Raw genomic sequence first — 18,435 nt, 5'->3', positions numbered from 1 at the left:
TACTCTGGAAACCAGATGTGTATAAGAAAGGGACGGGTTGCCAGACATATGGCTTCCTTTTGATCAGCACCGGGAACACTTTTGGTTTTGGTGGAGATTACTGAAATGTCATTAAAAGTCATTCATTTAGAGGTCATTGTGTGAAATTCTCCATCTCGGGAATGCTATTATATACATCATGTGGAGAGGGTTTCAAGGTCGACTAAGGTCAGTAGAGGTCAAAGTTGGAATACCTTTTAATCATTATGTCCCAAGAAGCAAAAGGTTGCCAGAACCCTTTTATGAGTACAATAACCCTATTGTTTTTGCTCTCAGTGAAGGGCAACTTTGGTCTGCAGGTAGCTCTAAAATCTATCTCAAGAATACCGTCATTGGCATAGTTAATTCCGACGATGAAAAACTTGCTTCATAATAGATGGAAGAACTTTAAGTTTTTTGAGTTCATATTTGAATGACGAGGAACGCTTCCTGCAATCCCACATTTTGTTTTACAAATCGACAACACAAAGTTTGTACCTCGCATTTGGTAGCCCCTCTACCAATCATTTTTATATTGGAATTGGGAGCCCCCAAGGTAATCTATCTCCGGCATTTGTCAAAGTTGTATGCAGCACCTGGAAACATGTCCACAGAACCAATTGAGGTTAGATAATATCTAATGAAGAGCTTCCATAGCTTGGTGACTTGAAGGGCAGGGCCGGAAGGGGGACCGTGAGAAGGACTCTTCCGTCTGGAAAGAAACGATTTGTTTTACCTTACAGTGGCACCAGTTTCAGATATCATTTCGCTGTGCTGTGAGCTACCTTTTGTAATAGTTCCAATTGAAAATCGTTCATGAAGTTGACAGTTACCCTTGCCATGTTGGTGCGCTATCGGTGGCATTAATAGTGAAACAGCGCCCCATTGATAGTGAGTAATGCATTTCACATGCACTTATTAAATAAGGATTCTATTAGTTTATGGCTACAACTAATACGCAAATGACAAGCAAATCGTAAGTGATGAGTTACCTCTCCTTAATGTAACTATTTTGTCTTGTAACAGGTCTTGAGCGCATCGCATTGTTCTTGAGACAGTCGAGGCGTCAGCTAAATTTTTATTCGCACACAAAGAGCTGGGTACAACAACAGATAGCACAATCACTGACAACATGACTCGTGTTTCATGAACCTACCGTACTTTAAGAGAATGCATGAATGCGATAATCAAGGAAATTCCATTAGCAAATAACTATACCTAATTATTCGAGCGCCCACATTGTAACTTGTATTGGTGTGCCTATACCTAGGGCGAATGCAGGAATTTGAAAAGGACGGGAGGGGTGGTCGTTGAATGTGCCACAATTAATGTGCCTCAATATCTATTTAGACCTACCAGTAAAAGTTTTTTTTATTTTTTTTATATCAAAGTACGATGGAAACTCGACTCAATGTCAGGTCTTTGTAAAGCAGCAACCTTAGGTCTTACCGTAGAGTGAAATTATATACCGATTTTATCGTTATTTTTCATCTTTATCCTGCTTATAGCTCATCGCAGCAGCCGTTTTGTCTCCAAGTGTGTAGCTATTTAATTCAGTAAGACGTTTTTGATACTTTGAACATGGTGTTCAAATAGGCCTACTAACTCCAACCTCGTCGCAAGTAGCATACACTACGGGATAGTTCTACTAACGTCAATTTTAGATATAGAATCGGCCGTTGCTATAGTAAGTTGACCGTGAAGTCATCAAATACAATCAGTTTGCACAACTATGGATCGCTATGTAAAGTTCTTTCCATCTTGATCGCTGGTTTTAGGCCTAATCATGGCTATCGTCAGTCTCTTACATCCATAGCAACTATGGTAACGATATTGTTAACTTATCTTGCTATCTTCTGCTTGGATCATCTACAGTACATATACGTTTAACTGATGCCTAACCTATCATATAGTGTTATATCAGTCCGTTAGGCTAGGCCTAAATTTGCCTGGTAGTAAAAGGCACTTATAGTCAAAGTAAGACTGAGCCGATTTGAAAAGGAGCTAACTTAGCAGTCCATTATTAATTAAGCGTAGGCCTAGGCCTAAACTAGTCGGACCAGGCCAGGCATAGGTTTATCTGTTGTTGGGCTTAACAGTTATGCCCTTAATATTTTTACATGGTTTATTATAGTTAGGACAATAAGATATACCCTAACTCGGGTTGGGATGAGATATCGAACACTTCTATAACTAACCTCTAGGCTATAGAGTAGAGGCTAGTTGCACACATGCATGTGGATTAGCCTTTAACTTGGGACGGTAAAGACCTAGTTACCCCCTGCTTATACTAGCTAGGCTTATAGGCTACATCGGTCGGGTAACAACCTTACTAAAAGTTTTACCATATCAAATTATGCAACAACTCACACATTCAAATTTTAGGGTATGGATATATCAGGACTATTTTTTTTGGTTTAAATAAAGTTGACTAATGCTGAAATACAGTGCTTGTCTAGTGACCGGACCTAGGCCTACACCCTTTCAAAGGAAACATAGAAAATGCACATCGCTAGTCATCCAAGAGAGGAAACCTCGGAATCTAGCCAAGCATTGAGATTTGTTAGTAAACTATAACATTTTATGCCACACAGAAAGTGTTTAGCTTGAGGAAATGATTAGGTGACATTGGTATGTGATTTTTGCAACTTTCATCTTCCCGGTACAGTTGAAAACAACTAACATGTTGGTTTATAGAGGAGCATTTATTTTGTCTCAAACTTGTAAATTAGTCAGTCCATCTGCCAAATTATATATTACTTACAGAATATCGAATATTTCCAATATCGAATACTTCCAGTAGAAGAGATTGTGAATCTTAGTAAATGAGATATAAACAAACAAACACAGAACAAACACACCGAAGATAGTTTTTCTAGTTGTTAATTAATGCTTATAAGCAGATACCTTTCCAGAGAAGATTGCACTTATATTCATACCTCTATATATTTTTCAACTTTCCGAATTGCTTATAACTTTGTAAACTTGTTAGTATTCTCTTAATCGTTTGGAGGGTCCATGGATGGAATTGGCATAATGCTGCCCCAGCCTCCTTCATGGTTGAATAGCATACATCCGAATCTTCAAGCTTTAACCTATAACAGCTATACATTGCTTTATGTTGACGCATCAGTTATGACCATTGTCAGTAAAGTTTCCACACATTTCAAAAGGTTTGATAACGCGTTTGCACTTGAACAAGTTGAACAACCATACACAATACTGGTTTTCGTATCGTGCTCATTACCTCCCTAGTGAACCCGTGGAACAAGTAGATCAAACAAAACTGAAATGAAATATCAAATAAACTACATGGTTTTATATTAAACATATAAAGACCATCATTGAATGAAACTAATAATTGCACACTAGGGCTAAAGTGAATTATTTTGTTACCACTTGGTGTAAATATAAAGGTAAGGAAATATTCCCCTCTTACCTTTACATTTATTTTATATTTTCAGACTTCTTTCTTGAATTAAAATAATGTGCATGAGGATCTGGTCAATTGCAAACCACAAGTTGTTACTTCAAGTTTGCATAAACCAGTCTGATCCGTCAATTCAATGCTTTTATTTTACAAATAAAGTATATGCGTCTAGGAAACGTTCATTGCGTCACATGCAAGTGACTCGTGTTTTCTTTACGCGAGATTTCTTTCAGCAGAATCGAAAAGTAACATTTTGTTGCATCATAACTACGGTAAATAGTCACCTTTAGATCGGTTGCGTCTGGCCTTAGAAACTCTTGATTTTCGCAAGCGTCTATATCCGTGCATGAAATGTAAGTGGCATACGGGCGGACGTTAAGAAATTTGGTTTGAGCAAACAGTATTCGTCGCGCGCCCTCATTTATTTTGGATAACACACGAAATGTATTGTGTTTGAACAATCCTCAGCGTTCCCTGGCGTAGATTCCAGAGGGGGAGGGGCAAGGGCGGCGGAAGCACTTTTAATCTGGGGGGCACCGACATTAAAGGGCACTTTGCAGAAATTCGATTGCACTGATGCAGCCTTATATTTAGTACCCTTTATAACTCTTATTGTATTATCTTATATGCGTATACACATCACTCCATCAAGCCCCCCCCCCCCCTCTCAAAGAAATATGCATACTAGTACTGCAATATCCAATGTGCAAATTGGGAAACAACGGTTTTCTTTTGAGACAAAATGAGGTGATATCATGCCTGTGGCTAGTGTAGGAATCTTCCGAATTAGACATTATTTCTTGTTTATATCTTAACAATTTTTTCCATTCGAAATAGCTTTGAGTTTGACCCACAGAAATTCATTAAAAGTCAGGGGCGTAGCAAAGATTTGCAAAGTTGTATGCACGACTATCTGAGCGGAGCGCCACCATCGGAGCGTACAAGAAAATTTTTGGTTTTACAAACCCCTCAGATGGCCGGAAACAGACCTTCCCGAGTGTTCATTCTGGTTCCCTAGCCTCTTGCTAATTTGAGACACCTCAATTTTTATGTAGAAAAAGGGCACATTTTTAACCTGAGGAAAAGTGGGGGGGGGGGCACGTGCCCCCTGTGCCCCCCGGTTCCGCCGCCCTTGGGGAGGGGGTTGGGTGTACAGGGAGGGGAGCTAGAAGTGTATACCATGACCGGTACTGTACGATTTACTATACGTGCCGAAACCCATGATCTGATTATTGGAAGCTAACTCGACACAAGTTAAAGCAATGTAGATATGTAACTGGAGGAACAAAAGACGCGTAGGCGAGTTAAATTCGAAAATATTTCGAAGACCAATTTATAAACACGACATTGAGAGTATTGCCTGCAATTGACACCTGACGAAAAACAGATAATTATGAAATATCCCCGGGCATTGAGAAAGGAAAGTATATTGTCCTCAAAACTGTATTTATAACGGGATAACCAATAGCTTAGGTAAAGAAATGCAATTTTATAGTCCTCACACCGAATCTTTGTTTGAAGTTGAGGGGGAGGGGAAGGGGCGTCCTGGGCCCAGAGGAGTGATTTAATTCTTCCCCTACTGACTGTAAACGAAACACGAAACTGGTGATGGAGGTGGCCAGGCCATGGAAGAAATGTTTCCGCGTAAAATTTCCGGTTCAATCCCATTTTTAGTTCGGTACCACGCACCAAAATTTACAACAACGTAAACAACCTTGCAAACTTAAATTTGACGTGAATGCCTCTATAAATATCAGTTATGTATATTTACAATACATTCAAATGAGACTTGGTTTGTTCTCTTAAATTAATCTATCGGTAATTTTCCCATACAATTCTCGTTTAAAGACACAAGCATAGACCCTAATTAAAAATACCGTTTGTATTCTGTAAAGATGAGTTTCATTAAATATATTAATATAACATCTATGAACGATATGTTGGCCACGCAATCTTTTATTAGTTTGAAAATATCTAGCTGTTGCATATAAAACCTACATAACGCTCCGGATACTTCGAAGAAGTCTAGGTGAGCCTTCAATATTATTCGTTCGTCGGCAGTTTATTTATAAATATTTGTTTTCAGGATTTCAACAATGGATAGACTTTTGTCGAAGTTTAGAAGTTTTCGTCAAGATTAGGAAAACACGGTTACTTTGGCCAGACTGGTAAGTACTGCCGTTTAAATTTCTCGCGAAAAGCACAGGCCTTCGTTATGTGGTTTTATTAACTACATTGTGGTAGTTATGAACCAGTTTTACTTTTATGTGTTTAAGTATACAGACAATGGTAAACGGACTGGGAAATTTTAGACCATTGAAAATAGCAAACAATTTTCATGCTAGAACGGGATTCGAGCCGTTGACCTCTGGACGAATTCTGTTCTAGCCACAAATTACCCTAACCACAAGCCCCCCCCCCCCCCCCACACCACCCGTACAAGTCGGTTTTTGAACCCCTTTCTGTAACGAAATCGTCGTAAGAACTGCGTGCACGAAAACCACATAATGAGCATTTGTTAGGTCGACAGAGCATCGAATAACTTGACCCAAGGTCAACCGTTTTATCAAATACAGTTCCACAGGTGGAGGTGCGCGTTTCTTTTGCTTCAATATTTTGGGTTCCGCGTGTATTCGGTGCCTTCGACAGTGGGTATATACCAGCCTGTTATTGATAAATCCATGTTTTGTACCGTCTTTATTGTCTTTTGCAAATAAGAAATGATTGGAAAATCAAACTACGAATTATAACATATAAACTGGATGCATCGGCGTGTAAAGTAACATGAAAGGATTTGAAGAGGGGAGGTGGGGGTGGTGAATGTGGGTGGGTGGGTGGGGTGTATTACTGAGATGATCTCCATGATCCTCTGAATGGATTATGGATTATTGGATATTTTGACCTATAGGCCTATATCGTGTCTTAGCCAAACTAGCATTGCATTTCATGAAATTCAGACACCCTCTTGAACATTTTACACCAAAATGAATGATTATTGAGCAAGTAAACCAGTGCATTTGATCTGAATGTCAGTATGTCGTCGCAAAAAAACACATCAAATAAATAACATTTTATTATAAATTTTAGGATAGACAACTTTATGACAAGCAAGAAAAGAAAACACACCCTAGACAATCTGTATCATAAAATCTACCAATCATCTGAACCAAAATTATGCGTAGATAGCTCACCTAATGGTGTATTCTATTTACTATGGTCTCATTTTCAATTGAAAAAGGATATAAATTCTCAAGGATATCAATTGAAATGTTCACGTTTTTTGGACGACGAAGAAAATGCATTCATTAAAAAAATGAAAAACATTACTAGAAATTGAAATCTATAGGCCTATTTCATTTCACGTAACGACATTTTGTTCACTTTCAAGTTTCACGTCACAATAGGAGTGACAAGGACACTTAACAAAATGTGTAGCATTCCTATACTTGACTCAAGAGATAAACGCAAGATGCCGAAAATGGAATAATTTGATAAGGCTTGAATAGGTTTTGGTTGCTCACTTCTTGTCTTGTTTAACTCCTTCAATTTGTCCATATATAAAATATTTAGCATATGTGAATAATGTGCCGTAGAGTTAAGCCAATATGTTTTTCGAAAATACAGGAAAATAGGTAAATAAATAAAATTAAACAAATAAATATAATAAAAAAAAAGAAGAGGAGGGGAAGGAGGAGAAGATATCAACATATTGATTGGTGAAAAAAAAATCGGAGAATTTCGAAAGTATTCCGTTGTAATAACGTTGTGCTTTACATTTATCATTTCTTCGACATCGTATCTGATAACGTTGTCAGAATTTTATGCCTCAACTATGCGTGTTTCAAGTTATGAGGGTTAATACGACGATGTTGTCTATCTAAAAAATGACAAAATTTGGTCATACTTGTAGCACAATCTTCTTTCTATACACGTGTTTTTTTTTTTTGTCTTCAGAGAGTGACGGTCTTAGTCGAAACAATTCTTTAAATTACAGAAGTCTATATTGTATACGTTTATGGCAAGCCAAAAGGGCCATAACTGGTATGCAGACTATTCGCTTCAAAGAACGCGACGTCGAAGGTTTTACACGTACAAAATTTATATATATATATATATATATATATATATATATATATATATACCTTTAATGCTAATGACAATTATTTTACTGTGCTTGCGTAAAGAAGTACACACGACACTGGTATACGTGTGTAATTTGTAAAGCAAGACTTGTCTATGAAATTGTGACAATACGTAAAGGCAGTCGGACATGTTTTAATGTTTGACTGGTCGGGTGTGTAGTCCTTACGAAGTTCGGTTAGCTTATATTTATATAATATCCAATGATTAATAAATTATTTCAATAATCCATCATACATATCAGTCCCAGATTCAAACGTGATATGGAAAGGTAAGATGGATATTCTTAATTAAGTTAATTAAGCTTCATCAATTAAAGTGCAATGATTCGAAACTGGTGAAGCACGTCGAATGGAGAGGCACACAATGATGTTAGACGATGATGATTTGTACTATAAGCCATTACCTGTATACCAAACAATGAATGCTATTTATAACTCGAACGTACAGTGCATATTAAAAAAAGGTCGTATCAGCAAACGGCGCATTACAAGTATAAGTTGACAGGTTGTAGGGGGTACAAGGAGACGGCTGCCCGCGGGGGGGGGGGGGCTGCTTTTCCCCAGTTGAGGTATTTTTGTCCAGTGCTCCACTCTCTCACCCACCAGCCACGCCTCTTCCTTGCAAACTAGATTGATAGCTTCACATAATATGAAAAGAATTGAAACGAGAAAATATGGGTTGCCTCAAAGTCCTTATGGATTATTTGGATCCGTAAATACCTACATACATATATACACACATACATACATATTACGTTCCAACCGAGGACCCCATTGTATTTTCCATTGTTCAAATCCAAGTACCCTAACCTTAACAATACCCCATACAATAATTCTTCCGAGGACGTGGTGATTCTTTAGAAATCACAACCGAGGACCTGGAATTCTTTTGTTCAAGTCCTCGGTCAAACGCACACATACATACATACATGCATACACGTAATAACAGACACATGTACATACGCACATACATGCATGTGTCTAAGTAATCTAAATAATCCGCGAGGATGCTTTGGTTCAAATATTAGGTTGATGCTATTCGATAGAATGCAATTTGACCTATCAAAAGACGTCATTCTATGTCTTTGACCATTCACATATGTAATATAGATATTAAACACGATTTCTTTCGTCAGTTTCTTGCAGAAGTTGACAAAATATCTCCACATGCTTCGTCAGTCAACCAAATAAGTCTTCAAATAAAATGAGGGACAACATTCTCTTTTCAAAGCTCGTGTGTACTTTTCTTCTCGTTTTTTTTTATTGTGTCTTTGTCTTTTCAAGTTTGTTTTGTATTCCCTTATGAGAATTCCATTTTACCTTTGAAATCGAGACGTATGAGTAGAACATTATCATTGCAATGAAACCGAAGCTATTTCAGAATTGTCACATGGGTATCTTTGAGGTAATAAAGAAACGCAATAGTCTGTGACATGAGAAAATGGGAATACAATTTTTTTTTTTAGTTTAAGGTACTCAGCAATATACAGATATAGTTGCTGTTCATGTATATGATTCGTTTTATGATATAAGAAAACCTACATACAGATAAAAACGAAGAGGAAAAGAAAAGAAAAGAAAAACATTTTTAGTGTATAGGTGGCATAACATGTCAGTTACTCTCTTATGGTGATTTCTTGTTATCATTACGCAGCAATAGGATATAAAACGATATATGAATTTAAACAGCAAACACCGATCAAGCACGGAGGGGCGAGGAGGGGCCGCAAAAGGAGATGATTTCCAGTATTTTTCTATGTGTGACCAGAGGTTTGTGGGGGAGTAATGAGAATAGTCCGTCAATGTCAAGCCAACGGGTCCATAACGGATGTGTACACTATGCGCGCACGAAATAACCGATCATTGCGACGTTTTCACTAATTTGATACGCTTATAAGAACACGACGTCGAAAGTTCGGCACGTACAAATAATATATTATAAACCGTACTAGTAAAAATTATTTCCATGAATTTGAAGAAATACCCAATAGTCAAGTTTTCGATTCCTTTCACTGAGTATATCATTGGCAACACATTGTACCCCTTTACAGGACATATATACACGTTCACGCACAACAAACACACTTCACTCGATGGTTGATTATAAGTTTTTACTGTGTTAATTGTCACGTGCAATACAATGGGGCTTTCTGGCGTTTCTTCTACGCAGGGCGCTGTCATATCGGTCCCGATGTGCGTAATCTGTACTGCCAGATGTGTGAATCATATAAACAAGTTCGCGTCAAAGCGCGTCAGCATGCGAACACGCTGGATGAATTTGCACAAATACCGTACCCGCTGTGTGATTGACTGGTTCCACTTGTACAGTTAGGCCGAACGATAAAAAGAAGGAAAAAAAAAAACAAAACAAGTTAAGGTGGTAAAAATAATGACTTTAATTTGAAAGTTACAAAATATGTTTCAAAAGATCGCTTCTTCAGTAATTACGAACGACATAGGATATACTATAAGTGATCTAATAACGTTACCGTTATTATCAATGGTCACAGACATGCATGGATGTTGTCAAGTTTCGCGGAACTGGTTAGGACGGATCTGATAGAGCCAATGTACATTTTGGGGCGTGGCTATAGAGTGCATGCCCCATTAACGCAAACAACAACTCTTCGCTTGATGGTTTGATTAGCCTTTGATAGCGTTAATTAACACGACATCATCACTTCAATTAGTAGAAGTTTTGATTAGCTTTTCTACAGTGTTAATTAACAACCAGTCACACTTTTGAATGATGACAAAAATCTGATTCATTATCTACTAAACAGATGTATTGTGCAAAGATGGATGAACTTCATTCTACATCTACAACTATACATCAAGAGTATTATGACGAGGCTCAAATAGGGTTATCATTTCTATGTGATTGAATACGTTATTAACATACATGATGATCTCACAGTGTGGGAGTGGGTGACCTTTGCCGAGAATTCGTCATAGTTTCAATTGAAGACATGCCATCCCCATTTTTTTGTCACCTCGATAAGCATTTTGCAATAATTATGTACTTTGATTGCAATTATTGTAAGTTAAAACAACAGATTGTCTGTTAGTATCAATAATTATTACTACCAAAATGTGTTCGATAGTATATATTTTGTTAATAAATATGTATATGTTATATTAACAGTTTACACAAAAACAGGACAGAAAATAAATATAAGGACATTCAGCATCACCATTTTGTTAAGTTTTTTTATTTCGCAAGAAAGGAAGCATGGGCAGACCTCATATTTAGTGCTTGACGTATACCCCATTGAGTACAACAAGGCTATTGTTTTCGTTGGAAGTCAAAGGTCTTTTGGGGTCACCAGAGGTCAAATTTTGAAAACCTTGTAAACACGATATCTCAAGAAGGGAAGGTCGGACCAATTCATATTGAGTGTGTAGACGTACCATGCACATCCAGTACAGGAAGCCTAATGTTTTTAGTGTAGGTCAAAGGTCATTTGGGGATAACATATCAAATCGTGACAACCTTGTAAACATGATATTGCTAGAAAGGACAGATCTCATACTTGGTTTGTAGATATACAATATTAAGTTTAAGGAGCCTATTATTGCTTTTGGTGGCGGTCAAAGGCCATTTGAAGTCAGCAAATGCCAAACATTTAATTCACTCCCCTCTTACCTGTCTCTCCACACTAACATATCTTCCTAAATATAATATCGTAAGGGAAGCTTGGACAGATCGCATATTTGATATGTAATTGTACCACATTGAGTACAAGAAGCCTTAATGTTGTGGGCGGATGTCAATGGTCGTTTGAGTTCACCAGAGGCAGATCATAGTGAAACCATGTTTTACACAATATTTTAACAAGGACTGATGCCATATTTAGTATGTTGATGTATCTATCACGTTTAATACAAGATGCTTGTTGTTGAGGTCAATGGTCATTTCAGGACAGCCTGTGTCATTGTGAATTTATTGTTTGTCACATCGCACTGCTTTTCACTGTATTACTAATATCAAGTATGTTGTACACCCTCACTATACGTTACGTCAGATTCATTTAGAAAATAACTGAATGTGACATAATCGAAACCACTATGCATTTTTCCATTCTGGTTTTTATTTTAAATACTGCATGCAGAATTATTGAACGGACTTCTGCCAAAAGCCTTCCGTAAGTTTTAATTCCTTAATTGTGTAACTTGTAAAGCCGAAAAACGAATGATATGTTTATGTGTTATTTAAAGGTATATGATAATAGCATATATGTTTTGCCAGGATGATGTCACAGTCACACACATTGAGGATGTGGCATTATCTATTACACTTTTCCAATTTAACTTTTCATTGTTATTTTAAATTTCTAAGTGATACATTTATGTTGAATGTGCATGTGTCATGAATGTGCCGTATAATCTACAAACTTGAGATTTCTTTGTGATATTAGAGAACGGAGTATCAAGAAAGTATACTTAATTTATGCATGTCATCCTATAAAGGCGGCCTGTACATAATGTATTGAAAACATACTAAGAAACATTAGTTTGTAAACATTTTATTCAGGGTTTGGTAGATATAAATGTCAGCGTATATTAATGGTCTTTTCACCGTTTTATATTTTTTGTTTGGCTTTCGTCTGCTCCGAGACGTAAAGGATCCGTGACTGATAGGTTTGTTTATATGACTCCTTAAGTATACTTTTACAACAAAACTCCAAAAGGAAGGAATAAATGTTATTTGTTATACTAAAGTGTATTCGAAAACGGTATCTATGACCATATTTGCACAATGCACTCCAAAATTTGCCAACATCTTCGAAAAGCCATATTTTTTTTGCTGATATAAAGATGACCTTGTTTTGAACATTTTATTGATATAATCTGAATAAGCGTGGAGCCGTTTTGTGATTTCAATTGCGAGCGTTTTAATGTAAGTTTGACTATTGTGTATGTATGGTGCCCCTTTTAAAGCACTTATTCGTGTTTGAAATGGAGAAAACCAAACGCCTTGTATTCTGTTTTGCATTATTTTTCATCCCTTTTTTAAAGTTTATTTATTTAAATTTGATTTATTTGCCAGTGTGATTTCTTTTTACATCTATCACCCTGACTGGCGTATCAGAAATGTAATGGAGAGGATTTCCCAACTAAGTATAACTATAGAAGCGCAACTGGTGTGGATATATCTTCTACAGCTGTTTTATAACATATATATGTGCATATGTATATGGTTATGATAAGCACGATTTTAACGAACTAAGCGTCGATCTCTCCAAATTATTATATAAATGAAGACATTATATATTTATTTTGGGAGCTGGTGGAGGATAAGGGGCAGGAAGGAGGGGGGGGGGGGGGTGGGTGGGATGGGCAAAAAGTTATAATAGAGACAATCTGACTATAAAAATAGAAGAAGCAAAAGGATGGAGCACGAACAGTAATAAAACAAATTTAGTAATTAGAAATAGGTCTGGAAGGTATAAACAGAATAACTGTTAATAGAATCTTCTAAAGATCCGTTATGCACAAATGATTTTATGGTATTATGTTTTACATAACTTAACGCTGATTTTTTACAACACTACGGAGCCGACATCTTTGTCGAAATTTCACATGTTTAAACTCTCTCTACCCCCTCCCCTCCAGCCTTCTCCCTTTCGGTGCTTACACTAAGTTTCCTAATGCATGAGTGAGGTGGGGGCGTTACTCTGAAATTCAATATATGTCTTGGAGGGCTTTCTCGGATTTAAGCCCCAATGCAGGAATAACACCTTCTATCCCCCATGATACATTGTACATGCCCCCCCCCCATCCCCTCCACTATAAAGTTTGACAGGCATGGATAATACAATACTGTAATAAGCCTCCTGGAGTATATTTACGGTCTAGACACGCCATTAATATACGGTGTCTTAGGAGGGTCACACGTCAGAAGAATATACAGATAAATACATTTATCTTCCCGAGACCGTTCTCTTTAAAAAAAAATTGTTACAGTTGAACTATGCTCTCAGAAAGTTTAATTCGTGGGATCCCTGTACACAGAGAAGGGGATAAAAAATACTAAATATGCGATTGCTAAAAACACAGTAGGCCTACTCTGATTGGTTAAGATGATCTATATAATACACATCTGGATATATCTGTAAACTTGCAAGTTTACAGATCTGCTATGTATTTTCTCCTGTTTTGAGACTTTTTTTAAAAATATTCTAACAACATAAAATGTAGTAGAATCGTTGCACACGTTAAAGCTCGTCCTTATATCAAAAGTCATGTGCCCTTTCTTGTTGTCATGTTAATATATATGTAACTATACATTATAACTAATATGATATATAACAGTGGGCTTATGATGTAAATGGGTGATTCTATCAATATTTAATCATCTGTTCTTTAATATATATATCTAGGAATATACTCTACTTGACAAATACCGTGTTGGCATCACGAAACCTCGAGTTGTGGGTTGTTTATTTTAGTTAACTTTGTCTTAATTTCTTTGTTGAATTACAAGTAAAACTGAAACTTAAGCATTTCATTGATTAATAGTAGAGGGCGGGCCATCGTTTGGTTACAGTACGATGAGCAGTAGCCATTAATGCCAAACTTCTGGTTAATTATAACACAAGACAATTGTTGATGAAACAGTGACCTGCTACCGATTTTGAAAGTTTCAATTCTTTTCAAACGGGGAAATGTTTTTTAACTTAGAAAAGTCGTCGAAAGGATCGAGTTTTAGATTGAATGCCTGAATCACCAATCGATACAGCTATATCCAATTGATTTGTCGATAGTTAGATACTATATAACCTACCACCATGGTGCATCCCAGTATAGAGGTTCTTTGCTTGATTAGTAAAGTAAACGAGATGGATACTCTATCCAGGAGTTGCACACCATTTCGCATGATGCAGCCCAATCATTACACTTGAGTATAGGACGCCCTAAATGGCAGTTATACATAGCCAGGTATACGCATTCACACACCAGTAGAATCGCTGTGGTCGAGTGGTACGGACTTCGGTCTGTCAAGGTCCGTGGTTCGATTCCACCCTTCGCCTGATGAGTCCCAAAAGGATGAAACCGGCCGTAAAGTGGATTTTTCTGGTGTGTTTATCTTTATTAATTTATTATATATCTGTCATACCGCTTGCAATCATGTACACCCATGGCAAATATCATTCAGAAGAATTTTCACATACTTCAGTCCACCGAACGCCTGAAATCAGTTTCTCAGAACCACCTATCATTTCATTTTACAAGACCCAGAAACCTTCGGGACATTTTAGTTCGGGCGTCTTTTCAGGATGACACCCCATCAAACAACACAGAAAATACAAGATCATCGCTCTGTACATAAAATTGCAAGTCGTGCTTACTTGTCGATTCTAGTAGGGCCTTTCAGAACAACCAGACTACACGCACGTACCGAATGCGGCAGAAAATAAATCGCCTATCAAGAAATGTCATTTAGCTCATCTACTGCAATATTTGCAACTTACAACACGTTGGAGAGTCGAAAGCACGCTAAAATGAGAATGACACAACATAGATCGGCGATCAAAACCAGAAAAGATCAACCAACCTGTCGCAAAGCACTTCAAACTCCCAAATCACTTCGATTGAGAATTTAAGTGTTATTGCTATTGACCAAAACGATTCTTGGACAGATAAATCTAGAAAAGGCAAAGCAAATTTCTGGGAACTATACCTAAAAACCACGGCACCATTCGGTGTAAACATCTGAAACGACCTGCCGTCCCAGATAAGTCAAAACAATTCCTTTGAAGTTACGACTGAATCGGATTAAACTAATCCGATACGGATTACATTTAATCCAATTTCCCGAAACTTCTGCTTATCCAGCAGAAATCAGTAAGTCGCATTGACTTCACTGTTAGTTACCTGACATGTACATTATACACGTTATCATGTATTTGTACTTATAAACTTGTACTCGAGCAATTATGGATATCTCGTATGAAGACTTTATTGACAGAATGACGTAGTCTTACTTCCGCTTAGAGATGTTATACTCGTTAAGCTGTTATAATCTGGTACCTGATTGTGTTTGGATCACTTGACCTGACCCTGGTATACAACTCAGTCATGCGCAGTTGAAATCAAAGACTTCCCGTATACTTGATCGCGCGATGGTGTTACTGGCAACTTCTATCGCGCATGTATGTAGTCAGCGCCGGTTTTTTTTTACACCCTCTGGACCCCCTAAGGCAACATATACTTGCCTTCCTTAATACGTTTTGCAGTCCCAAAAGCGGAAATAGAGAGAGAGAGTTAGTATGTCTTGCCTGGAAGGGTTAATCGAGGCCCCTTGAACTTGGGGGCCCCTATAGGCACTTGCCTATATCTGCCTTGGATAAGCCGACACTGTATTTTGCTGTCATCATCAACAATGACACCCAAAACTAATGCAAGTTTTTTCTTAATATTCCTATTACAATTCAGAAACATTTCGTGTAGGTTTTGCTTACAACCGTATAACTGCTGCTAAAAGAGTATCTGAGTTAGTAAATTTATATACAATTATGTTAGTAAACGTATTGTGCAGCAAATCGTTCGGGCTTATATAGGCACATTATGAAAGGCACCTTATGATTGAAATGTCAACTATGAAAGAATTTTAAGCATCCCTCCTTGAGTTATTGTGTTTTTAAGCTATAGTGTCACAAGCACACATACACCCATGTGCCCTAACAGCTAACCACAACTGTCAGTTTCATGTGAATCGTGAGATACCTTGCCCAAAAAGTTCCATATTTGGCTATTCTATTGACTAGAAGTGTACTCGAAAATGGTCTACCAACATACCTAATACAAGGATTGCGTAAGGTTTCCTTGAGCTAACCTGTTTGTCATTGTCTTTTTTCTTCATTCTGGTCCCTAAATGATATTCAGATTTACCAGAATAGCCTACTTGTATTCAAACTGCTATACCAAGATAACAAATATGAGACGTGTATACCAGCTGTCCTAGGCAAACACAAAAACGTTTTTAAAACGTTATTAAAACATTTCGTCTTCTGTTTTGATAACGTTATTTGAGGTGTAATAAATATGTCACGAAAACGTTTTCGGGCTATTATTTCAAAACATTTTCCCGTTAAAACATTAATATAACATTAATATCTCATAAAAACGTTATGCCGACGTTTTTATAACACCACATTTAACATTATAAAAACATATTTTAGAGGCTCTTTTTAAAATGTTATAATAACGTTTTGTGTTTGCTGGGTATATATAGCTTCCACAAACTGGTTAACATGTGAAACGCCGACGATAATAGACACACCCTAATACGACTAGAAAGGTTATAAATTCATAAAAACCAAAAATGAAAGATAAATACTTTTTAGATAGATAGAAAGAGTTTTTATTGAGCACAGTGACACTTTCAATACAGACATTGATACTACAACTACTAGCTGTTGGTGCTATACAGCTATACTTACATAACTGCTTACGCACTGTATTAATATTGGAGCCTTGCATGCCCTAAATGAATTTGAAGTGCTGATCCGGCCTATAGTGCTTAGTACCATACAGGTTACAACGTTAGTGCTTATAATGTCGTTTTACTCTTCATGGACTAGCCTAGATCTAAGTTACTCTACCACGAAACGTTAGACAATCGTGCGCATTACTTTCTTCCAAGTACAGGCAAAACAAGAACATATTTGCCGTGGGAAGCAATGAGTTCGGCTAATACTTCACTGTCAATCCTGTTATCAATCGCACAATAAATGTCTTCTCTGTTCCAAGCCTGTGACAGAGTTGTAATTTGAACAACAACGGTTTACAAACCGATGTCTGGGTCACTTCGGGGTCAAAACTTGGTCAACAGATGAGCGACTATAATGGTTCCAGGGCTCCGCCTGGAACCAAAAAGTCAAACAAGGCCTGGTACAGGGGGTGGGTGGGGGGGGGATCTAGCCCATAATCCCACTGTCTTCGTATTACAAAACAATACAAAAAAGAACACAGAAGCGTAGAGTGATATGAGTTAACACCTCTGAAGGCCCCCGTGGAACGCGAACATGTAAATATGACCACTGATTCAATCCAATCCAGGCCAGAAAAAAAAAATAAAGAAAAGGGAAAAAAAATAATGAGACACACAAAGCAACTGAAATAAAACAATAAAAAGTAAATATAATTGAGCTTCTTGACAAGAGCAATAAAAAGAAGTAAAAATAAAGAGCTTTTTTTGTGGCAAGCGTGAAACTTCATTTCAAATGTGGCTATATATTTCAGTACGCTTCCGGTATTTTTTTCTTTCTTTCCTATTTCCTTTTTTTTGTCTCTCTCTTACTACTTCGTAATTTTGCCGTCGCTGGAAATCAATCATATATAAGTAATCTCTCCTACAGCCCATCTTAGGAGACTGCCGTATAGGCCATAACCTTAGTATTGGTTACTGTGTTTAATTCCATTAGATGTAGAGTGCCAAATTGAATTAGCCCCGCAATGATATTTATGAAGCACGCTTCGAGTGACGTATATACGGCTGTAGATTATTTTCTAGAGCGAACGGCGCTAAATTGGAGGGGTATATTCCAAGTTTAACGGGGAGGGTCGGATACAGCGAGAAGGTGAATACGACTTAAATAACCTCTCTTAGAAGTCTGAGATCAAGGAAAAGTAAGAAGAAGAAAAAATGTGTGGATTTGGTAAAGGCTCATGTCTGCAACATAAGGGAAAGTCCTGCAATGTTTTGTCGGGTATACATTTTGGAACTTAATTTGTGTGTTGCCTTGCGGAAATTTGAAGAAAAGCTAAATTTAAGGTACCCATTGTATATAAGGAGGTTCACATCTTATACGTGAACAAATTATATTGTTATATTTAAAA

The 18,435-nt window shown here is 37.3% G+C and overlaps 1 protein-coding gene across 5 annotated transcripts in view; it reads left to right on the top strand.

Annotated features, from left to right (window-relative positions):
- Positions 1-5,534: 5,534 nt before the first annotated feature.
- The window catches only part of LOC139969072 (probable vesicular acetylcholine transporter-B), a 190,982-nt gene continuing 178,081 nt past the window's right edge, over positions 5,535-18,435 (top strand). For 3 of the 5 annotated variants that reach the window (XM_071973829.1, XM_071973831.1, XM_071973828.1), the window contains exon 1: positions 5,535-5,616. The gene's annotated coding sequence lies outside the window, so the exon portion shown is untranslated. The remainder of the gene's footprint in view (positions 5,617-18,435) is intronic. The other 2 variants (XM_071973834.1, XM_071973833.1) reach the window with 1 other exon arrangement.

Source organism: Apostichopus japonicus, chromosome 6, assembly GCF_037975245.1.
Source record: "Apostichopus japonicus isolate 1M-3 chromosome 6, ASM3797524v1, whole genome shotgun sequence".
In the NCBI taxonomy this organism is placed as follows: domain Eukaryota; kingdom Metazoa; phylum Echinodermata; class Holothuroidea; order Aspidochirotida; family Stichopodidae; genus Apostichopus; species Apostichopus japonicus.
This window is presented reverse-complemented; position numbering and strand designations above follow the sequence as displayed.